Genomic DNA, 26,878 nt, shown 5'->3' on the forward strand with positions numbered 1-26,878 from the left:
GTCACTGATACTAGGAATCCCCATGAACAGTACTGTCACTGATACTAGGAATCCATATGAACAGTACTGTCACTGATATGATGAATCCACATGAACACTACTGTCACTGATACAAGGAATCCCCATGAACACTACTGTCACTGATATGAGGAATCTCCATGAAAACTACTGCCACTGATACTAGGAATCCCTATGAACAGTACTGTCACTGATACTAGGACTCCTCATGAACAGTACTGTCACTGATACTAGGAATCCCCATGAACAGTATTGCCACTGGTACTAGGAATCCCCATGAACAGTACTGTCACTGATACTAGGAATCCCCATGAACAGTACTGTCATAGATACTAGAAATCCCCATGAACAGTACTGTCATTGATACTAGGAATCCCCCTGAATAGTACTGTCACTGATACTAGGAATCCACATGAACAGTACTGTCACTGATACTAGGAATCCATATGAACAGTACTGTCACTGATACTCGGAATCCCCATAAACAGTACTGTCACTGATTCTAGGAATCCCCATGAAAAGTACTGCCACTGATACTAGAAATCCCCATGAACAGTACTGTGACTGATACTAGGAATCCATATGAACAGTACTGTCACTGATACTAGAATCCCCATGGACAGTACTGTCATTGATTCTAGGAATCCCCATGGGCAGTACCGTGACTGATACTAGGAATCCCCATGAACAGTACTGTCAATGATACTAGAAATCCCCATGAACGCTACTGTCATAACAGTACTGTCACTGATACTAGGAATCCATATGAACAGTACTGTCACTGATAATTGGAATCCCCATGAACAGTATTCTGTTACTAATATGAGGATTCCCCATGAACAGTACTGTCACTGATTCTAGGAATCCCCATGAACAGTACTGTAACTGATAATAGGAATCCATATGAACAGTACTGTCACTGATACCAGGAATCCCCATGAATAGTGCTGTCACTGATAATAGGAAGCCATATGAACAGCACTGTCACTGATACTAGAAATCCCCATGGACAGTATTGTCATTGATTCTAGGAATCCCCATGGATAGTGCCATCACTGATACTAGGAATCCCCATGAACATTACTGTCATGAACAGTACTGTCACTGATACTAGGACTCCATATGGACAGTACTGTCACTGATACTAGGAATCCATATGAACAGTACTGTCACTGATACTAGGAATCCCCATAAACAGTACTGTCACCGATTCTAGGAATCCCCATGAAAAGTACTGTCACTGATACTAGAAATGCCCATGAACAGTACTGTGACTGATACTAGGAATCCATATGAACAGTACTGTCACTGATACGAGGAATCTCCTGAACAGTACTGTCACTGATGCTAGGAAGCCATATGAACAGTACTGTCACTGATACTAGGAATCCCCATGGACAGTACTGTCATTGATTCTAGGAATCCCCATGGGCAGTACCGTCACTGATACTAGGACTCCCCATGAACAGTACTGTCACTGATATGAGGAATCCATATGAACAGTACTGTCACTGATATGAGGAATCCCCATGAACACTACTGTCACTGATATGAGGAATCTCCATGAAAAGTACTGCCACTAATACTAGGAATCCCTATGAACAGTACTGTTGCTGATACTATGTATCCCCATGAACAGTACTGCCACTGGTACTAGGAATCCCCATGAACAGTACTGTCACTGATACTAGGAATCCCCATGAACAGTATTGTCACTAATACTAGGAATCCATATGAACAGTACTGTCACTGATATGAGGAATCACCATGAACAGTACTGTCACTGATATGAGGAATCCCCATGAACAGTACTGTCACTAATACTAGGAATCCATATGAACAGTATTGTCACTAATACTAGGAATCCATATGAACAGTACTGTCACTGATGCTAGGAATCCCCATGAACAGTACTGTCACTGATACAAGGAATCCCCATGAACAGTACTGTCACTGATACTAGGAATCCACATGAACAGTATGGTCGCACTGATACTAGTAATCCACATAAACAGTACTGTCACTGATACGAGGAATCCCCATGAACAGTACTGTCACTGATACCCGGAATCCATGTGAACAGTACTGTCACTGATACTAGGAATCCCCATGAACAGTACTGTCACTGATACTAGAAATCCCCATGAACAGTACTGTCATTGATACTATGAATCCCTCTGAATAGTACTGTCACTGATACTAGGAATCCCCATGAACAGTACTTTCACTGATACTAGGAATCCACATGAACATTACTGTCACTGATACTAGAAATCCATATAAACAGTACTGTCACTGATACTAGGAATCCACATAAACAGTACTGTCACTGATACTGGGAATCCCCATGAACAGTACTGTTACTGATACTAGGAATCCCCATGAACAGTACTTTCACTGATACTAGGAATCTCCATGAATAGTACTGTCACTGATACTAGGAATCCCCATGAACAGTACTGTCACTGATACTAGGAATCCACATAGACAGTACTGTCACTGATACTAGGAATCCACATTTATTTATTTATTTATTCCAGTTTGATGACCAGGGAGGTTCAATGGGCTTGGGAAGCCTGTTTGCAGTGGAGGCCCGGGGAGAAAATCTCCACAATACATAGTTTAATTACATGAATTAATTACAAAGAATCTTTGCATTACAAACAACAGGTAGCATTCAGAAAAAGAAAACAAATAATTACAATCTTTTGGAGGTGAGAAAGATAGGCATATAGCATGGTGGCTACATATTACAGTTTAGTTATTTATACAATCTACATTTGTGAGTGAGGTTAGCTTGGTGTGAAGGTTAGCCGGGAGTATAAGCAGAGGAGAGCTTGAGAGGTATGGGGTGAAGAGTACAGTTGCATTTCCTGTTTGAATAAAGATAAGAATGAAGTAGAGTTTTTAAGTTTTCAAGGTTGTCACAGGTCCTCAGTGAAGAGGGGAAATAATTCCATTTTTTATCTAAGGAGAAGGGTAGCAGAAGCTGACCAGCTGGGCATTTTGGTTTGTGGACGGTGATTAGGTTTTAGTGGGTAGATCTAAGGGTTCTATGGGGGGGGTATATAACTGCAGAATATTGGATAGAGCAGAGCACTTAGTAGGTTGGAACAGTAATCTGTGGGCTGTGGTGATTTGGAGAAAGTCTAGTTGGTTGAGGAGTTCAAGCCAATTTAATGAGTGAGGGGAGGTACAATGATGGGAGGAGGATTTTGCTTTGGTAGCGAATCTGGAGATTTTATTGTAACATACTTCCAGTTTGGAGGAGAGAGTAGAGGATAATCTAGTAAGCAGAGGAGTGGCGTACAGTAGAGAGGGAAGGAGATAGGTCGTGGCAAGAGTTAGTCTGGTGGCAGGAGAGAGGAAGTAGCTTTTTCTGTAAAGTAGGCTGAGTTTTATGTGGGTTTTCTTAATGTTTAGCTGGACGTGAGTATTAAATTTCAGGTGTTCATCAATGGTGACACCAAGAAGTTTGGTGGAGGGAACGACATCTATAATGGAGTTGTTTTGGCTGGCAATTTGAAGTGAGTTGTCAACAGGGGAAGTTTTTGAAGGAGAGAATAGAAGGATTTTATATTTGTTGGCATTTAGTGAGAGGTGATTTTGGAGCATCCAGTTTTCGGTAGTTGAGAAGGCTGTTTGTGTCAGTAATTGGAGGTCTGTTAGGTTAGAGGTGCTGCAGATCAAAGTAGAATCATCAGCATATTGCACAATTTTGGTATTGGGTATGGCTTTGTGAAAGTCATTAATAAAGTTGTTGAGAAGCACTGGGCCAAGTATGGATCCTTGTGGTACTCCAGTGCGGGTAGGAAGGAAAGTGGAGGTGCCTTGGCCCCATTTTACAGCCTGAGACCTGTCTGAAAAATAGCTGGAGAACCAGGAAAGTGTCTTGTGGGAGAGATTAAGATTAGACAAATGATTTAGAAGGTGGGTATGGGAAATGGTATCGAAAGCTTTAGATAAATCCATCAGAACTGTGGATACTATTTTACCAGAGTCACGAGCTAGATTAACAGTATGTAAGAAGGAGAGAAGGGCAGTGTTGGTACTGTGTCCTGGGCAGAAGCCGTGCTGGGTAGGAGAGAGTAGCTGGTGTTTGGTAAGGAATGGCATGAGCTGAAGGTGGATACATTTTTCAAGCAGTTTGGAGATTGGGGAGAGGATGGCTATGGGATGGAAATTTGTGACAGTACTGTCACTGATACTAGGAATCCCCATGAAGAGTACTGTCACTGATACTAGGATTTAGCCAGGTTTCTGTAAAGATGAACATGCAAAAGTCTCTTACCTCTCTAGATGTTTAGGTCAAATCTTAGGTAGTCCATTTTGTTTTCTTGGAAATCAAACATTTGCTAGCATGATAGATGGGAGTGCAGCTCAGCAGGGGTTTCCTTTCAGTCTAACATTGATACCAGCTCTAGTTCCTCTTTTCCTAGATCTTTCACATCTCTTCCAGCGTCTCTTTCTTTCAAATACAATGTACATTGAATTTGTTCATACACAGCACTTTGAGTTTAGATTAGACAAGATTTCTAGCTCTCTGAGCTCATTAGGCCTTACAGGTCCTAGAGAAAGCAGCCTTTAAACCAGTTGCATGCAGAACCCATAAACTGGGAACTAACTTTGGGCAGCATGATGCCAGGGAATCTTCTTAGGTTAGGCTTGTATAGGCTCCAGGGCTGTTAGCCTAGTACATACACCTTTGTGCAAGGGGATAACAGTAGTCCTTTTCCATTCAGCTGGGATGAAGCCACTGCTTAGGATATGATTGAAAAGAGTACCCAATGATGTTGCTAATTATTGTAGCCCATGCAGGACACAGCCTGGGATGTTATCAGGTCCCATAGATGCCTTGTTTTTGGCCTTAGAGAGGGTGTTTACAACCCTGTTATTTAGAGATTCAACATAGGGCACAGGTGGTAGGGATGTCATGGGGTACATGCGGCGGGGTCAGGGGAGTGAAGTTTTCATAGAACCTGTCAGCTAATAAGTTATCTATGTCCACAGTCTAAGTATATGTGGTATCATTAACTACCAGTTTGGTGCAGAGCTGAGCCTTTCCTTTTAGGTTATGGATGCAACTAAAGAACGCCTTGTGGTTGTGCTTAGCTGAGGAAGATAATTTGGATTTGTAATTTTCTTTGGAGGACTTTACAAGAAGTCTTATTTGCTTGTTTAAGCTGAGGAGAGAATCTTTCCTGTTTAGGGTTCGCTCCCTCTTACTCTTAGAGATCAATTTCTTCCTCTTATTGTAAAGGCTGTTAATGGCAGTTGTCCACCAGGCAGGTTTGCTCTTCCTTGAAGAATTTGCTTTGGCTCTATCAGGTATGGCCGAGTCAATGCAGTCATACAGGTGTTTGTATAAAGCATTGGTGTAGAACTCGGCATAGCTGCCAGTTCCATCTGAGGGGGAGGTGCAGTGAATCTATTTATACCATCTTGTAACAGGTTATAATGTGCTTTGGAGAAGTTTTGTAGTCTAGTTGCTGCTGGGAAGGGGGGTCGGCTGTGGAATAAACTTAAAATTAGACTGGTTTTTGGTCAGATCTCAACAGGGAAGACCTCACAGTGGGGATGCTACAGCAATCCCCCATATTGGTAAGCACCAGATCCAAGATGTTGGTGCCCCTTGTGGGGTGTCAACCAGTTGGTTCAGGGCATTGGAGTTAAAGTTGAGGAACCTTTGGACAAGTGAGTTTGAGCATGAGTAATTTACCCAGTCAATGGATGGGTACTTAAAGTCACCCAAAACCATGGTGTCCGGATGTGTCTTGATAGACTCAAGTAGATCCAAATAGGCAGAGTGGGTGTCCTGATTCATGGAGGGGGTCCTGTAGTTGGAAATGACTTGAACAGGAATCCTACCAACAGTTATTTGCACCTGAAGTATTTCCAGGGAATCATACTGTTTAACCATTCTGGAGGTGTATTTAACATTAATGAATATTATTCTATTGTATACATTATAATTACACTTTTATTAATGTGATTTCTAAGTTGTTACACAGCAGTTGTCTATATTTTACCTATTAATGAAACAGTAACCCCACATCTCTCAATATATAGCTTGGTCAAACTCCCTTCTCCCACCTTTAACTATCCCCTACCTTGGCAGTAACCAAAAGTCCTACCTAACTTGCCTTCTAAATCCCATGTAAATACATGTTTTCCATTAAATAAAACATAATCTAAAAAAGTTATGTTGGAAATACAGGCTTCTTAATTCTTAACACAATGTCTATTATAACATCCTTCTAAATTTGTTTGCATTGTCCACCACACATAACACCTAAGAATCCTTAGTAAGATTAGGAGTTATCCTCTCCTTCAAACTAACATGTTTAATAGTCCTTGTCTATATAACATTACATTTAAATACGTCTGATCCCTAATTCTCAACTCAGAATATACAGCATGCAATACTGAAAATACAAACTAAATAAAATTTACTATGTTCATGGACATCTGTCCACCACTCACCCTTCATTATGCCTGAATATTTTCTCCTCTGAATTAATAGTTGTTCAACATGTTTATGCCTATTATTTAAAATGCCCATAAATGTATTTTCATTAATTTACCTTCAACATCCCTAGGACATATCCTCTCCTTTATAGTAATAATTGACAAACAGTATTACAAATAAAAGACAATGCAATTATTTTGCCCATTCGGTTGCCTATTGGGCCATTGTCCATAAAGAAGTCTCCTCTTCCTTCTCCTCATATGCCAATAAAAGCTTACTTCAGTCTTGTGTAAAGTTCTGCTTCTTCATCTTCTGACCTTTCACATCTCCCCTCCCTCCACCACCTTCATTCATTCATGTCCTTCATCTTTTACTGCGTTAGGTACACAGACAGCAGAAAATAAATTACACATAGTGAAGCACCATTTGTCTTAGCCTCCTCCCCAAAAAAGTCTGACACTCACTGTGTTCCACTTCCATGTGTAAATCATGCTGAAGGATTTCAGCCTGTCATTCCTCTGACTTCTTCTTTAGTATGATAGTAATGTGACCCCCCCCCCAGGCACTTAATCTCTATAAATACCGGGTACACAAGACAACCTACCATTCCCTCCTGCTTCAGCAGCCTTAACACTGTCCCCCATCTCCACTTTTTGTTGAATTCACCAAGGTCAAGTCCACCCCCATATTTACTCTTATGTTCCTCATCATCAAACCCATCCTTATGGCTGGTTGGTTTAGGATGCACTCTTTTATTTGATGGTACTGCATCTTGACAATTATATGCCTACCCCCTTGCATCCGGGACACTGTTTTGCTTCCCTATGTTCTGCACATTATCAACTTGTGAATGCATACTACTACTGTTTTTAAGCAAATAAGTGAGCCAAACCTGCACAAATGTTGTCATGCCTCCCCCATCTCTTTATGCCACTACAATACTTTGAACATTTTTTCAAGATCTGTTTTCCAGGTCATTCCATTTTATGTTCACTTTGTGGCCCAGATATAAGTTTTAGTAATTCATTTTTCTGCTTCATCACTTGCTCTATAACTTTGGCTCTTCTTCCAGTAATTTTTTGTTCAAGCTATCCGGCATGCTTTTTTACATAACCCACTACAGCTTGAATATTCCCTACATCCTTTACAATAACATTCAGATTCTTTAAAAATAACAGTCTAGCTGTCCATCTATTTAGCCATATTTCCTTCTTTTTCTGCCCCACTTCACTTTATCAAGTAGCCAGTTAGTAAATTTATACCTGTATTGTGTTTTGTTCTCCATATGTAGTCAGAAGCTTATACCACTGTCATATTCCTATGTCCTCGATGCCGCCATTGACTCTCCTTTCCTCACAAAGCACACACAATTATGATTTTGCTTACTATATTTGCCCCCCTCAGCTGACGTTCAGCTGCTCCCAGAGACCCTCCCTATCCACTGGGTCAAACATACCCTTGTGTCAGATATACCCTGACCACACTTATGATTAGTGAAAAGATCAAAACACACATGGCTGCCAAAGAAGTGTTTTTCACTTAAGGACTAACTCTTTCTCCTTTATTTTCACAAAATATCCAAGGGGTTGCCATACAATGGGCATCATGGTGTGTCGTCCTCTCCTCTCTGTGTGATTCAGTCATTGTCCCCCAACACAATACTGTACACAACCCACTCATCCACAGTCTCTAATAGAGAAAAGTTGAAGCGGTGTTCCTGAATGGATGCATGCCCTTACTCTGTCTTTCCCTCAGGGATAAGTGAACTGATGTAAGCCATTCATACCCACCAGACCACCCAGATATTCTAGCTGCCACCCCACCAATCAGACTCTGAACATCTGTGTTGTAGGCAGGGCTTTATCCTTCTGGTCTATAGAGTCAGGTAAGTAATTATGAAGTTTATTTTATTTCCACATACAGCCAAGCCTTGTAACAACATTGTATCTGCAGTTTCCCATGACCCTTTTTTGCCTCTTCTTTGTGAGTCTCCCTGTGTATTCAGCCTCCCTTGCAAATGCGTTCAATGCCAGTTTTTCCTTTCATCCTTTTGTCTGGCATAACAACTTTATTTTTTGACCCAATAAATTTAAACTCTCTTATCCAACTTCTGTTAGATTTTTAAATACAGTTGGTGTTTACTCCATGCATTCAAAACTCTGTATCTCAGCATTTTCTTTCCTCTGGCCGTCGCCAACTAATTTCACCCATTCCTTCTCCTTCTCCCCTTCACCGCTCATGTTCAAATCTTCCTTCTCCCCTTCACTGCTCATGTTCACATATTATTTTCCCTTTAAACTCCTTTCATCTTCTCTGGACTCTTGCATATTCAGCTACAGCTATCCACTCACCTGCCACATCATGTTGAGTTGCATCTTTATTATCTCACCACCCCCTACTTCTCTATCAAACTTTTTCCAAGATATAAGCTGCTTTCCATAGTGGCCATCTTCCTGAACTCTTCAGAATATCTCCTGGAACGCAAGCATTCATACCATTCCAGATTTACAGGTTTCAACATACTAGACCATTTGCAATATGTAGTTACTGTTATGTATTGTTTTGGGAATACTGGACAGAAATACCTACTCTTTATCCATACTTTCCCTTTGCCAGTCACAGCCCATTTTCCATTCTCTTTATTAACATTTTATTATAGGTTTCTCCATTGCTCACTAACAAATGTATGTATTATTTATTATTTCACTCATCAGGCCTGTGGATCCTTTGGAATAATTCAGCCATGTCCCGCAGTAGTGGTGCTGCAGTAGCGTTGTCGCCTCACAGCAAGACGTTGTCCCGTTCGATTCCCAGCTAGAGCGTCTTCTGTGTGGAAACATGCGTGAATGAGCGTGCCTTAGTTGAAGGTTGTGCATCAGGGCTGGTAACTCAGCATGTAAAAATCCACTACCAAACATTAGCGGACCGGAGTTCCGCTGTGGCGACCCCTGGCCGGGATAAGCCGAAAGACACAACAACAACCATGCCTCCTTATGGCATCCAGACATTTTTTTTTTTTTTTTTTGCAGGGGTGCTGGCTTCATTACCATAACTCAGTGACTTATCAGTTAGTAATAGGGAGCATAAGAAAGGGCAAGTTGTAAGTAACAAAATAGTACTAACAGTTTTAATATGGGTGCCCTGCAGTGCATCCCTTAACCCTTCAACCAAAAAGTATTCAAAACCTAGAGTGGGCTATTGTGAGCAGCCAGTTCCCTCTTGTGTGATTTCTGAAAACATTTAAGTCTACATTATTTCTGCTTGTGTTATTACTGCTGGCAAGAAATAGAGTACCAGGAACTTTGTGTTGCGGTATTTGCTTAGAATAGTTTCATCTTTGTAGGTGCTGTTTTTGTTGAAAGGCTGAAAAACTGTATTATCGGAATACTTTTGTAATGCCAAACAATCAGAACACCAAATGGCATTATATCAACCACAAAAGATTGAAGTCCACATTTCTGAAAAATATGACTCATATTCTATGTAGGAAGGCTACACTCCCACAAGATCTGATTATCAAATATAGCAGCTCCAAGATTGCACTACAGTTTGGAAAGGGGAAACACCAATACCCACTGTACCGCAGTATCAATGACTTTTCAGTTTTGGCTTTTTGTGGTCAACATAATGTCGTTCTGCGTATTGACCATTCAGTGTTAGAAATCTAACCCATATTATCACATGGTTGTTTATAGTTGCCACTATATCCAGTTCTTTCATTTTATCTTTGCATTCTGAGCTATTTAATGCATCAAAAGTGCTAAGTATTTATTATATTCAATAGGCCTTCCAAATTAATGTGATCTTGGAGGTGTTGTTCCCAGAACTCACATCAAGCCCTCCTTATATTAGTCATGCTAGACATAAGGAAATTAGTTTAATTGCTATGTTGCAAAAACAGCAGAAGTGTGTCACAGGCATTACTCACAACTTCTGCAACCTGACTTTTTTCACTGCTTTGCATGAATTAATCTCATTTATTTTTCTCAGAGCTACTCTTACTGCTCAAGAATAGCTGTAAATACACAACAAAATAAAGTAGGTGTACTTCAGATCTCTCTAAGGCAGTCAATTTACAGTCTGTTAGTGCTGACAGGCCTGCACACACTTTCTCCTCAAGGTGTCAAAGCTATCACTGTAATCTAGGAACTGTTAACTGACTACTGTGGCTTCAGCTTCAAATAACTTTTAGCAGACATTTAAACTCTTTTTTGTTATCCACCAGTGTCTTTGATGGGAAGATATGGGTTCATAAATTCAAAGGTGTTTACTAGGCTAATGACCACAAGGACCTTTTTAAGCCTAGCCTTGCATCCCAAATCTCTGACAAGTTCTGATACCCTTGATACTTGTAAGCATGGCATGGACCTAGGAGATGAACCGTTTACAGGTTACCTGTTTGCATTAGAGGCATAGCTGCCAAACCAGGGATGGAAATCCGGCTTCCCATCCAATTGTCCAAGTTGCACTTGAATTGGTTTAGGAAGGAACTCTGTACGTGTTTGATGCCTTGAATACTGGTGAAATATGTTGCAATTGCATATAAGTATTGTATAATTTGTCATGTTATCTCTATCCCTACAATTCAATACAGTACAAAATAGGTACAACTACAACAGAAGCAATTGTGGTTGGGCTTCATTTAAAGGGATGTGCGTGGCAAGTTTTTAGAGAGCCTGATGAAGCATCTGTGAAAGTGTTTGTTTCTATTGTATTTGTTTTATGATCACATAAAAAAAAAATTATTAAAGTTTATTTCTACTGCGTCTCCAGGCTCTCATTCCTTATATTGAAATAGTTCAAAAATGTCTTGAGAATCACTTGTTAATGGCATTATACCAATGCTGCTTCTTTTCTGTTTCTGAACAAACAATTATCAATTTCAAATTTATGTGTGTGTTTGTGTGTATTCACATGTGCGTGTGTGTGTGTGTGTGTGTGTGTGTGTGTGTGTGTGTGTGTGTGTGTGTGTGTGTGTGTGTGTGTGTGTGTATGTGTGTGTGTGTCTATGTGTGTGAAGGGTCTATATTACAACGTCGAACTCACAGGAGTCCAAATGTTGTAACATCGAACTCAAACATTCAAAATACGAAAATAGTGAAGCCAAGGAACACCGATTTGTTTCCCAGGGAAAAATAATTGGTGGGCCATTTTCGGAGTTTTGCTATTTCCACCACTGTGGTGCGATCTCAGAGTTGGTATATTTAAGTAGGAGGGGTGTGGAAGGCACAGCTCCCCATGTTGGGGGGGGTGAGGGATGAAGCCCCTCACTTTGCTTAAGTTTAAAGTGTAATTTTTTTTTAATTTTCTTGTCATGGAACAGCGATTTTTTTCCCTGGGAAAAAAAATAATTTTTCTGTGTTTTCGTTATCTTTGAATTTCAAACTTTACGGTTCAATATTGCAACGTTCGAACTCCTGTGAGTTTGACGCTGTGATATAGACCCATATATATATATATACATACATATACACATACACATACACACCAATATATAGCTGTGTATACTTTGCATTCTGATCAAAATATCAGTACCAGTATCAATGTATATATCATTCTGATCTGTATGTAAATAATTTGTTTACATTTACATAAGACTTGCATTTTTTTCTTTTGACCATAAAGTAAATTTTGAAATTAACCTAATTTAAGACTGCTGCTTTTTAGAGAAAATTGTAAACATTTGTAAATAAGAAATGACATAAATCTTAAAAACAACACATTCCTATGTATAACTAATTGTCTGATTACTATTAATTTTCCAATACTCATTTGTTGTACAAACGGAGTAATTTTTGCATATATAGTTATTGTCTATCTGGTCTTTATAAAGACAATTCTTATTACTTATTGAACTTGGTAGTTGAGAATATCTTGACAACATACACACATACAAGATAGGCATTTAGCTTGTTTAATCTGTAAAAGCTAGACTGTAAAATGAACAAATTTGACAAATTATAGCAATACTATGCTGTTATTTCAGCATAAAGCCATCTCAAAAAAAAAATCCTTCACAGAAAGTCCACTTACTATAATATCACTAAAGCACAACAAATAAGCACTAGAAGGTAAATGCATACTTAACTTCAGCACAGAAATACTTAAAAAAAATAAACAAGCCAATAAATCATTAAGAAACACCACACATGCATACCCTACAACTCAAATATATATTAAGTCTGAAAAACAGCAATGGAATAAAACAATAAAGAAATTAGGATTCTCACACAATTACACAACATTCAAATTTAAGTAAAATACTTCATGAGGAGCAGCAAACATCAACCAAAAATGTAAATTATAAAAACAACTCCGGAGACACCACAAATAGAATGTCAACCACTATAGGAATGTATAGGAATGGAATAAAGTAAAAGATTAAAAAAGAAAAGGATGCCTCTAAAATAAGCTAGAATAAGTAAAACAGCATGTGTGCATCTCTCTCACTCTCTCTCTCTCTCTCTCTATATATATATATATATATATATATACACACACACACACACACACACACACACACATAAATACACACACAGATATATATATATATATATATATATATATATATATATATGGGTCTATATCACAGCGTCAAACTCACAGGAGTTCGAACGTTGCAATATTGAACCGTAAAGTTTGAAATTCAACGATAAGATATATATATAGTGACTTGGCCTTTGACTATCATGTGTCTACGGCATTAAGGAAATAATTCTGTGCTATGAAACTTATAATGATGGGTTATAAACTGGCTCAGGGATAGAATCCACATGGTCAGAATTGCAGGTGCCATGTCAGACTCTAAACCAGTTACAAGTGGCGTCCCACAAGGCTCAGTCCTGGGACCTCTCTTGCTCTGTATATATTTCTCTGAGGTACAGGCTAACATGGGAGGACTATGACTGACCAAGTTCACAGATGACTGCAAACTGGGTGCCATAATTGACTCGCCGACTGACACAAGCATCCTCCAAAAGGGTCTCACAGAGACGGATAACTGGTGCCAGAGCCATGGCCTAAAGCTAAATGCTAAAAAGTGCATAGTCATCCCCTTTGGGTAAAACAAAGTGCCCACAAATTACCACATAGGTGGTAATCCATTAAGTATGAAGAAGTAATTAGGGATTTGGGGACCCAAGTAGATAGCAATCTCTCCTTTGACAATCACGTTGCCAAAGTGGTTAGAAAGACCTTCTATATAGCCCACCTTATCATGAAAGGGTTCACATCTAGATCAAGAGAGGTCATTGTGCCCCTCTACTCATCACTCATCAGGCCCATAATTGAATACAATGCCCCATTTGGGATGTACCTTACCTGACACCTGCAGCAACTGGAAAGACCCCAAAAGTACCTCACCAAGAGGATCAAGGGACTCAAACAGATGCCCTACGCAGTTAGGCTAAAGAAACTCCAGCTCTACTCAGTTGCTTACTGCCTACTCAGAGGTGATCTGTGCCTGACGTATAAAGCCATGTCCAACCCAGAATTAATGGACATGCTTCACCTCAGGAAATCCAAATCCCTTAGAGCTACATGCTCCAGGGACTTAAACCTCAGCACAGAAATAAATAGGACATGCTGGAGGGACAGATTCATATCCTAGAGGCTCCCCTCACTCTGGAACAAAATCCCAATCCATGTTAGGCAGAGTCCCTCAATGACCCTCTTCAAGAGAAATCTTGACGAGTGGATGGGAGATCGTAGGTTTACCCCTGGGATATCTCTTCTGTGTCCCTACTAGACAGAGGCACAGTAAACTAATCTCAAAAGGGCTATCATCTGTGACCTACTATACAGATGCACAGTCAACTAATCTAAAAGGGTGGCGAAAGCCAAACACACTCTGACTAGGCTTATAAATGCCCTTGGGCAGATAGCCTAGTATCAACCTATGAACCTATGAACCTATGACGGGTATGGCATCTAGATCCAAAGATATCAGTGTTCCATTGTACTGAGCCTTATTAGACCTATTGTTGAATACAGAGCCCTCTTCGGTATGTACCTGAACAGGTATTTGCAACAACTGGAGCATCCAAAGGGGCTCTTCAGAAAAAGAATATCCCCAGGATTTAATAAACTTTGTGTAGGCATTGTGTAGAGCCTACATGGAATGTATCCATGTACATGGCAATGGTTCCCCCTTGGCAGTGTGCCATACATATTAATGATGGTGTGCTGCTGAGGGAGGTCATAGAAAGAGTGATATTGACTAAGTATAGGGAGATGTGTAGAGGCTACCTGTGGTTGTGGATGCCTGATCAGATGCTATGTACAGGGTGAGGCTCCCTGTAATGCACCCCACCACTGGTGAATTGCTGTGAATTGTATTAAATGTGTAATATATATATTTTATGTTTTTTTCTTTTTTTTTTCTGCATGCTTGTACTGCTCGGCACACTGCGCAGCAATGCCAAGCTGTGCTCACATATACCCAGCTGACACCTGCCTCACATCTAAAAATAGAAACCGCATGTAATTAATTACCATATGCAGTGTCTATTTTTTTATTATTTTTTTTTACAAATCCCATTTACATGGCATGGCATGGTCCGCAGCAAAGATGAGAGGCGCTTATACATATAAAGCCAACACCTGCCAGAAATCTAAAAATAGAAACTGGATGTAATTTATTCATTTATAGGTGTGTTTAAATGTGTTTGCACAGAGCGGCACTGTGTTCAGAAACACTAACAGGTAGCCGACTAGTATTAGTGAAGTTATACTAATTTTCATAATATCCAAGTAGCTAAATGTATAGAGTTAAAGCTTTATGTGTAGTAGGACCTGGGTTCAACTCTGTCGCAGGCAGAACATGTCTGTAATATCAATAAGTATTTTTGTTTAATTGAATAAATTGTGAAATATGACACTACTGCGCTCTACTAAGCACTGCTCAACCATGCTAAGCACTGCATAAACATGATAATGGCTACTAATGTTTGTGTGGTGCTAAGCTTCACTAAAACCACAGTTGTGTGAGTTTTCATGCTGCTCAGCTCTGCTTAGCTGGTTTGCACTCTGCTAAACAACATGGTGCTTTTTTGAATGTTGCTCAATGATGTGTAATAGTGGGAAAACAGCCTATATTAAGAGCAATAGGTGGGAATTCTGTACCATTCATTGGAGTTCAATCAACTGTTGCTATGGCAGGAAGTGTTGGTGAAGGTGCATGCTTTCAGACACAGAAATGGGGTGTTCAGGAGTCCAGGGTCATGGTTGGGTTCCTGGTAAAGAACAATAAAGCCAGGCTGATGCAGAGTGATTTCCAGGGCACAGATTGTAAGGTGAAGGCCTTGGACTTGTTGGCCAGGGAACTCACCTGTGCTACTTTTATCCCCCGCACAGGTGAGCAGTGTCGTCACCATAATGATGAACTAAAAAGGAGAAAGAAGGGAACCTTGAACACCTGGGTCCAAGAGGCAATAGATGGGAATTCCCCATAAATATATAAGTATGTTTTCCACTGTCTTTCCAAAATGTAAGCTGAATATCTGCAAAACTGGTGTGCATAATGGTGTGCTTCTCTCCCAACAGCTGCAACTGAAAAGGCTCTCAATGTCGAGTCCCATGCCAGGTGCCTGGCCAGGTTGCACCGTGAGTGTGGTAAGTATGGATCTCTTATACCAACTGTAGTGCAATAAGCAAAAAAGAGTAAAGCATTTACTGCAGTAAAGTATACACAAGAAAAACTGTAATGCAATAAATGGGCATGTGAAAATGTAGTGCAGTAAATGGGCAATTAGAGCTGTAGCGCAATAAATGAACAATAACAACTGTAGTTCAAAAAACAATAAACAATACGAATAGCAGTAAGCCAAATGGTGTACAGCAGGATTGTGCTGTCATAACCCCATCCTGAAGGATAACGCTGTCCAAGCTGCAAAATCCTTTACTAATGCATTATATGAGCACCTATAAGAATGCATGGATTGTGCTATCCCAAGCAAAACCAAGACTCACTACTCCAAGAAAAGGAAACTATTCTGGTGAACCCCTGCCATAAACAAGCTATACAAAACAAGGGGGAAACTAGTACAGAAAAGAGTAAAATCCCAAGAAGGGAAGACATCCCTGATCAGTATCAGCAAGAAACTACGATCCATCATAAAATCATCCAAGGCGAGCTTCGAAAGAAAAATTGCCAAGGACTCCAAATATAACCATAAGGCATTCTTTAGCTATGTCAAGAATCTAAGTGGCAATGCTCAGATCTGCTCAGAGTTAGTGCAGAATGGCACAAAATACACTGAACCGATCAATATCACCAACATCTTGGCAGACAGGTTCAGCGCAAACTTCACCCCCCTCTCACCCCCAAAAGGGCCCATAACCATACCAGAAGAATGTAGAGTCCCTGAAATCACAGACACTCCGGTTAAAACAGCCCTCGCCAAATCCCAAAACACAGCATCAATGGGATCGGACAGTGTCCCAGGCTGCATTCTACATGAGCTCAAAAACGAACTAACTCCTCACCTAAACACATTGTTCAAACTCAGCCTCTCCACAGGCTACTTACCCATACAGTAGTGCACAGCAATGGTTATTCCATTCCACAAAGGTGGAGCTACAACAGACCCCAGGAACTATCGCTCTATAAGCCTGACTAGCTTGGTCTGCAAGGCTTTGGAGCGCATCATCATGGAACTCATTAACAGAGACATTGGGAACCTCCAAACACTGTACCCTACCCTGTTCGGCTTTGTTAAGGGCAGATGATGCCTTCTAAACCTGGTGGACTTTTTTGAGACAGCTACCAAGGCTATAGACAAAAGAAAGGTGGTACACACAGCCTACCTAGACCTTGCAAAGGCCTTCGACACCATTCCCCATTCTGGTGTTATAGACAAGCTCACTAGCCTGAACATAGATCCTACGTCACAAGATGGGTTGCCAACTGCCTCATGGACAGAACCCATATGGTGAGAGTTGTAGGAGCTAGGTCCGACTCTAAACCGGTTACAAGTGGCGTTCCCCAGGGCTCAGTCCTAGGACCCCTCCTGTTCTGCATATACTTCTCAGAGGTACAGGAAAGCACAGGAGGACTATAGCTGACCAAATTCGCAGACAACTGCAAACTAGGGGCTATAATTGACTCTCCGGCTGACACATACATCCTTCAAAAGGGCATCACTGAGACGAATACCTGGTGTCAAAATCATGGTCTCAAGCTAAATGCCAAAAAGTGCATAGTCATCCCCTTTGGAAAAAACAAAGTACCCACAAACTACCACATAGGTGGTAGTCCCCTACATACGGAAGACATAATAAGGGATCTGAGGACCCAAGTAGATAGTAATCTCACCTTTGATAATCACATTGCCAAAGTGGTTAGAAAATCCTTCTATGTGGCCCACCTAATCACCAAAGGGTTCGCATCCAAAAGAGGTCATTGTGCCACTCTACTCATCACTCATCAAACCCATCATAGAGTACAATGCCCCATTTGGGATGTACCTTACAAGACACCTGCAACAGCTAGAAAGACCACAGAAGTACCTCACCAAGAGGATCACTGGCCTCAAACAGATGCCCTATCCAGCTCGACTGAAGAAACTCTAGCTGTATTCAGTTGCATACTGCCTACACAGAGGTGATCTCTGCCTGACATACAAGGCCATGTCCAACCCAGAATTGATGGACATGCTCCACCTAAAGAAAACCTTATCCCCTCGAGCCACATGCTCTAGGGATCTAAACCTCACCACAACAATAAATAGGACATGCTGGAGGGATAGAGTCATGTCCCAGAGACTTCCCATGCTTTGGAACAAGATTCCAATCTACATTAGGCAGAGCTCCTCGCTAACACTCTTCAAAAGAAACCTTGACGAGTGGATGGGAAACAGAAAGTTTACCCCAGTGATCACTTCAGTGGCTCTGCTGGACAGAGGCACAGGGAACTATTCTAAGGGGGCGGCGAAAGCCAACACATTCTGGCTAGGCTTATAAATGCCTTCGGGCAGATAGCCTAGTACCTACCTATGAATCTATGAACCACTGCAGTAGAGCTGTATGCATTGATTGTCTATGGTAAGATTGCTGCAGTTAAGTGTAACATGGTAATAGCTTTAGAATGCAAAACTAATATCTGCAAACTGTATTGCTTAACTTATAGTACTGTCCAAGGCTGTCTCCAGGCCAGTTATCAGTCACATAATGTTGTCTGTTCCTCCTACTTCAGGTAATAAAGGTATATTGGTGAGTTAGCCCACTCTATGGACAGATACTGTGTGTGGACTTCACATTAATTTATCAGCTATACTAATAAAGTGTTAACCACCATTGCTGATTCTAATATAAATCTGTTGTAATATATGCAGTGCAGATGCATTCCATGCATGTGTGTTCTACTGTCAGTGCAGTTAATTATAACACTGTAATACTTGTAGAATGCAAAAAGAATGTTCTTTAACATGTTTGGTTAAACCCATAGTATAGGTCAAGGTAATCTCCAGGCCAGTACCAGTCACATAATGCTCTCAATTTCCCCCACCCCAGGAACAAAAGGTACATGGGTGAGGTGGCACATGTTATAGGCAGATATTGTGTGTGGGCTTCACAGATATTTCAAAGTAATACCAATAAAATGTGTTCACCAGGATTGTTGATTGTAAAATAAAGCTGTTTCAATATATGCAGTACAGTTGTATGCCATGCATGTGTGTTCTACTGTCACTGCAGTCAATTATAACACTATAATATTTCTAGAATGCAAAAAGAATGTCATGCAACTTGTATTGCTCAACTCATAGTATGGTTAAAGGTTTTCTCCAGGCCAGTATTAGTCACATGATGCTCACATTTTCTCTCACCCCAAGAACAAAAGGTATAGGAGTGAGGTAGTCCATGTTATGAGCTGATATTTTGTGTGGACTTCACATAAATTTAAAATCAATACCAATAAAGTGTTTGCCAGCATTGTTGATTCCTAAGTAAATCTGTCTATTTCCAGTATGTCTGTATTCCTTGCATGTCTGTACAAAGTTGCTGCAGTCAATTATTACATTATTTGCAGATGTCTCCTGCAGTCACAGCTATTGGGTTCTATTCCCATGCCTGCCAACTAACCCATGATGGCTGTCTAGTATATGTACTGTACACAAACATGCCTCTCAAGTGTCATGATTTCTCATACTGTAATTAACACTGCATAATCTGTTTGTCTCAGGATTACCAAAGAAATGACTACCTGGAATGCAATGTATTAGTTATATAAGTCCACATTATGTGAAACTGTTCTGTGTAGTTATGTACCTGTATTTGTTATTGCTTGGCCCATACTGACCCATGCTAACAGCTTGACAGGTATGTACATGCTACATCAGCTATAGGAGAATTGTAGTCACTGTACCCAAAACTGACATTACAGACCTGCAGAGTATATATTATCGGTGATTTGAGGGATATGATCTGAAATGTCACTAATGATATGTTTTTCTTTCTCTTCCCACCCCTTATCTTCATTAATTTATTATTGTTATGTATTATTATGATTTAATATTAACATAATTTGCTACACTAACTATATTTTGGAAAATGTGGTTGATTATTGTTGTGTTATTATGATGCAATATAAACAAATTTTGTTAAACTAACTGTTTCATTGGCCGTATGCTTTAATTATTATTGGCATGCTGTTACCATAGTGACTCATGTTATTTAATGTTGTGTTACATAAAATATACATTGATATGTATTTGGATTAATTAACATCATATTCCATTCTGTTAATACCAACAGGAGTTTGTTATTACTAACCGTAACATATTGCTACACCTTATTTACCACAGCACGTCAAGGAAGGCCAATTCTGGCTGATCTCCCTACCTTGCCTCAACTGGCTGGGACCCAGAACAGTGGTGCCTCCTCTGCTGCCCCTATGGTGTCAGGTAGTACCACCCCATGGGATGAGGATGGTCCCCCTCTTGGAGCGGTGGCAGAGGAGGAGCTGTCACCTGGATTGAGCTGCCAGTTTTGGTGCGCACAATACTCTACCTTGGGTTTGACTGGCACCTGTGCTGGATTGAGGGCATGCTGGCTGATCTGGTGAGGCAGCCTTACCCTGGTGCCCAGCCTCCACCACTATCACCCTCGGGGAAGTGAAGGACCAGTGATGACTATCCCATGGGTGGGGATCTGAATCATGCTGCTGCCTTGTGGAGGCACATGGTGCTTTGATTCCACAACACCCTCCCTATCCAAGGTGTTCACCCCGATCGTGTGTCACACACTGCCTCTGTTTGCTGTCTTGTCTGTCTGCAAATGCATCCTCACCTACCCAACTTACCTCCTCCATACGTACCTATGTCCGTTCCCCAACATCCCACTCACATCTTAAAAAAAGAAAATGGGCACCTGTCCCAAAAGAAATTGCCCCATAAATAGCTCTCCATTTCACCCACATGGTCCACTGGACATATGTAGCTTGGCCCAATTGGCTTTACAATGCAGTTATGTTGTCCTCACCCTTCTCTCTGGGGTTGAGATCTCAGATCAATGTACAAAGTATTTCAATGTGCACAGTTGTTGCTGTACAAGAAATGGATAGCTATCTTTCTTTCCTACACTCTTCCTGCACATCCCTACCTGCTTTCCACTATATTTTTCCCCTGCTTGCACCCCATTTCACCACTTTCCTATCTCCCCAGTTTTCTTTTCTTTATATTTTTTAGCAAGATGCTGTACAGCTAGCAGTGTCACTCAGCTTCGCTAAGCTCAGCTAAATAGAGCTATATTGATTATATGTGTCTTTAACATTGTAGTGTAAGAAACTTCTCTGTGTGGAAGATTTTCAGTCCCGATATCTCTAGTTAATCATGGTATATTAATCAGATCAGACAAAAGTATTAGAAGTAACGAACATAAACTCATCTTAAGTAAAAAAAATATATATATATAATTGTACAGAATTACTAAGTATTCAAAAGTAATCCAAGCAAGGCAGAAAGTCTGTTTCCAGTTTAAAATCCTTTAGGATACTTAATAAAGGATTTTCAACTGGAAACAGACTGCCTACCTTGCTTGGATTACTTTCGAATACTTATTAATTCTGTACAACTATATATTTTTTATTATTTTTTTTTTTACATAAGACGAGTTTAAGTTTGCTACTTCTACTACTTTTGTCTGACCTGATTAATATACAGTGATTGACTAGAGATATATGGACTGAAAATCTTCCACACAGAGAAGTTTCTTACACTGTTTTGTTTTTGGACCCACTACACATGTGTAGTGGGTTGCTTTCAGACTTCGGGGATACATGAAGATTACTTGTTTTTTTTTTTGTCTTTAGCATTATAATACACACTTACAAAATAAGCACCAGTCCCAGGTTTCAAACGTGAGACTATCACAACTTTAGACTACTGCATTAACACACCACACCACACAACTCTTGCTTAAAACAAGTGCTTTAAAAATAGTAATTGCTAGTTACAGTCATTAAGCATGTTTCAGTGGAGTTGCATGCCACACCACGCTGCGCCGTGCAAACTTGAATAAAAGTAATGGATAAAATGGGAGTGTATCTGGGACTCTGGTGCAACAGTACACCACCAGAAAGCCAAAGACATAAAAATGGATGTAAGTGAGGCCTGTGATAGCAGGTAAATGTGCCCTTTTATCAACAACATGTAGAAAGACACCTACTAAGGCATTAATGGCAAAATACATATGCAACTTTGACCCCGGTGCAGACATACAGCCATATAGTCTTGCACATACTGATGGATGTAGAACATGATTGCCATAGCCTGTATGTGTACACATATTCTTGCAAATACACCTGCTGTAACTCAGCCTGTTAAATGCCTCGTAAACAGTACCTTTTGACACACACACACACACGCACACACACACACACACACACACACACACACACACACACACACACACACACACACACACACACACACACACACACACACACACACACACACACACACACAGTCCTGGGTTCAAATCCAGTGGTGTGTAGCACTGAATTTCCAGAATTGTGAGTCTAGCAATTAATGACTGTGTCATGAACTCTTTATCCACACAATGCATTTCAAATGAAATGACTACTTTCAGCTGATGGAAGTCACAGGCTTGCAGGTAGGAACGCACTTCACTTATCCCTATAGCAAAACTATATGTGCATAAGTTGTCATGTCATGCAGTAATATGCATTCACAGAGACTGTCACCTCAGGCATTGAGAATGAGGGCCACTAATATCAGAGTACACCACACAATCCCTTCACAGTCAGTGCAGATTACCACAGCTGATCAGCTAACATACACATCTGAAGTCCCTGCTTGTAACAAGGGCTGCCCTCATACATGCTGCAAATTAGTACCAGACTGTAGTACATGGCTTGGCAGTTGCCCAAATGGTGGACATATTCATATATATATATATATATTTATATATATATTTATATATATACCCCATCTTGCTCAAAGGCACACCAAACATGTTGCCTAGTACACTGTTATTGATATGGTTGCCTAACATACTTACCTTAAACACGTTTCTTCATTGGAGTGTAGAGGGTACCCTTACTCTGGGCCTGACTCTACAACAAGGCTGACAGCTCACACAGTTACTCCTACAGCTTGTTGTCCTCCAAAGTGCTCACACTCTCTGCCTATGTCTATTACAAAAGTTTCAAATTAGCCACAAGGAAATACTTAAAAACAAAGTGGTCTTGCCACTGTAGCCAACCACCCTGAAACCACCATCCTTTCACTTATTTCACCATCTCACTCTTAATGTATCTCTAACACTATTCCCCTGCCTCTTCTACCTCTTCCCTTCCTCTGTCTCCAACCACTCTTAATTCTTACAGTCTCAAAACAATCTAGCTGTCTAGTTTGTCTCCTATACTCTACCTCCCCTACATCTCCTACTAGCCCCCCTACATCTCCTACTAGCCCCCCTACATCTCCTACTAGCCCCCCTACATCTCCTACTAGCCATTCTTACTTTCCTTTCTTGTTTCCAAACTCCTAGACAACTAGATCCTTCCCACTTTAAATAAGCATCTGCCTAACTATTAACTCATTTTGCTCTAAGCAGCTTAAGTAATATTGTAACTAATCACATTTTCCTCTGATAATTATTTAAAACCTTGCTTGTAACAACTCACATACTTGTCTGCCAATTGTTAATACTCTGTATAATTGAATTGCCTGAGGAGCTTTTTTCTCTCCATGTCTCTGCTTGTAAGATCCTATAGCTGATTGTTACTACTATGTTACTAAAATTTAATAAATTATTTTCTAGTCCTGAGGAGCTTTTCTCCCCGGGTCTCTGTTGAAAATGAGCCAAAAGCTCAGCCAGACTAACCCGGTTAACAAATGTAAAATTAAATATATATATATATATATATATATATATATATATATATATATATATATATATGGGACTACTTTCTATCACCGAACTTCCGAATCACCGACACACAAGTTACCGACCCCAAACAACCGAAAACACACAACACCGACAAACACCAACAACTCAAAAAACCGAACACCACTACACCAACACAAAAAACGTCAACTACACATTGCACACAATAACATATCCACTAACCTTAACCTAAACCCTAACCCTAACGTCCGACACTACCACACGCTTACCCAACCAGCACCCTAACCCTAACTCACTTAACCCACCCCTAAACCTCAACACCGTCACTATCGCACACTTACCCTACCTGCACCCTAACCCTAACTCACTTAACCCACCCCTAAACCTCAACACCGTCACTATCGCACACTTACCCTACCTGCACCCTAACCCTAACTCACTTAACCCACCTTAAAACATTAAGCCCGTCACTATTGCGCACTCACTCCACCCGCATACTAACCCTAACACACTTAACCCTTCCCTACACTACACTACGTCACTATCACACACTTACCTTACCGGAACCCTAAGTCCGACACTACCGCACACTCACCTTTCCCACACCCTAACCTAAAATCCCTCACTATCGTACACTTACCTGTCCACTCCCCAATCCTAAATCTTTCACTTTCGCACACTTACCGGATCGCGCTCACACGCTGCCGTTGTCGGTCTTTCAGCTGTCGGGATATCGCGTTTTCGATAACCTACCTGTTCGGTCGTTCCGTCTCGGTCTTCCGGGTGTCGGTGACGTGGCGCTTCGGTTATTCGAAGTAGACCCATATATATATATATATATATATATATATATATATATACACTACTTATTTTCATTGTGTGTCAGCACTAGAAACAACAAAAATTTAAGTTAATATTCACAGTTCTATTGCTTTAATAGCCTTACCCTTGGCCTTACCCTGGCTATTACCCTTTAACAGTCTTAGTACTACTCTTAACTATAACATTTTAATATAAAATGCTGCGAGTATATCCTATTTTTATTGATTTATCAGAAAGGAAAACAATCTGCTTTACTTTTATTTGTACTGTATACGCATTAAACTGCCAGTGTATTGCACATGGGACCTCATTAAGCGAATATATCCTATTTTTATTGATTTATCAGAAAGGAAATCAATCTGCATTACTTTTATTTGTACTGCATATGCATTTAATTGCCAGTGTTTTGCACATGGGACCTTATTAAATGATTGTTGTTACTGTCTTGTTCACCAGACGTCTAGTACCCCTTGCTTATAATTACCAAATCGTAGGAATTTTCTTTCTTCTTTATGAGACTGAACTGTTATCTGGGGAATGAAGTGTTAGTTTAACCTCAACTCTGTTGCATACACTAATTCCTACCAGCACTGTACATGTTAGTCTATCTCAAATAATTGATAAAACTGCTCCATTTACCGGACTGTTGGTATCCTTCGCTGCAACCTTTTTTAACTGATGGATTACTGGCATTTCTATACTTTCTTTTAGTCGCACATGTTAAATCTAACCAGCATTGTGCACGTGGGACCTTTACCAGCGGCTCCACTACCGTAGAGCTGTGAACACTGTATGCTGTATTATTCGGACTACTTGAACTTCCTATTTCTTTATCAATGTGGCTATTTAGTGAAGCTTTATTATAGACTTTACTTTTAATTACAACGCCAGACCCTTTTGGTGTAGTGTAGGAAGTTCCGCTATAAGCAGCTCCTCTACTTAGGGACTGTGTATACCTTCGAGGACTGCTCTATCCCTTGGTGCAGTACTTTTCCTGTGGATCAACATAATCCATTGCCCTTATTATAAATGTGCCACTACTCATTACATGTAATACAATGTACTCCACTGCAAAAGCCTAGCCTTTTTAGCGACTGAAACATTTACCTATTGTCTATTTTTGTTTACAAATGATTATTTGATTCTACCCACCCGTGAACTATATGTTTTCTAATGCTTTGTGCTCTGTCCATGTAACAGCTCAATCCTATTATGTTATTTGTATAAAGGAAGCTCTGTAGCATATATTATCATTGCTGTTTGATGTTACGCTAGCTTTCTTTGTGCTTACCTCAACCCTGGCGTACTATTCATATTAACCAGCATAGGCCCACAATAGGAAACTGGGTATTAGTACTATATCCATTAGTAGTATATGCTAGTTGCGCTATCATTATAAGTTTGTCATATACTCACAATATTGTCTTCCTGCTGAGTTTGTACATACTATAGTGTCTATGTAAAGGTTTTGCCTGTGTTTTCTAGCTATTGTATTGTTTCCCTCACTACCTGTTTCTCTCTCTCTCTCTATATACACCAGCCTCTGTGTTCCTGCATATCCCTAAGCCTGACTGCCTGAATCTGCCCTGCTTGATGCCCAAGGAAACACTCTCAGTGTAAAGAATTTACCTATCAGCTCCCTGTGAGACCTCCCAGGAACACTGAAAGAGAAAGTATGTGTGTTACAGCAAACTGAAAGACTGTATCCATAATAATATATGACTATACTGCCAGGTTAGGCAAATTTCCCAAGTCAGGTTAGGCAGCAGCCAAAACACCCCCCCCCCCATAGCTTCTTGTTTTACCCTCACTTCTATCTATCTTATACTTTACTTCCCAATACTTTATCCAGACTTGCTTTTATCTTTACTCCGTCCTTTCCTACACCTTCATATCTTCCTCAGCCTGACATTACCTTAGGTCAGGGGTGGGCAAACTTTTTGATTCGTGGGCCACATTGGGTTCTAACATTTGACAAAGGGGCCAGAACAGGAGCAGATAGATGGCATGCTTTGAAAACATCACCTCATTGGGGAAAAATACACATCTTGGGATATGGAGAAAACATGTGCTTTAATTTCCAATGAAAATGAAGAAAAGCATTACAATAAAATCTCTGACTTCGAAATGAGTCTTTAAATACTGAAAATCAAATAAATGACCATTTTATTTTAAAGCACTGAAAGTTCTGTTATCTTT

This window comes from Protopterus annectens, chromosome 17.part0 (genome assembly GCF_019279795.1).
Source record: "Protopterus annectens isolate FY-2018-M chromosome 17.part0, PAN1.0, whole genome shotgun sequence".
NCBI lineage: Eukaryota > Metazoa > Chordata > Ceratodontiformes > Protopteridae > Protopterus > Protopterus annectens.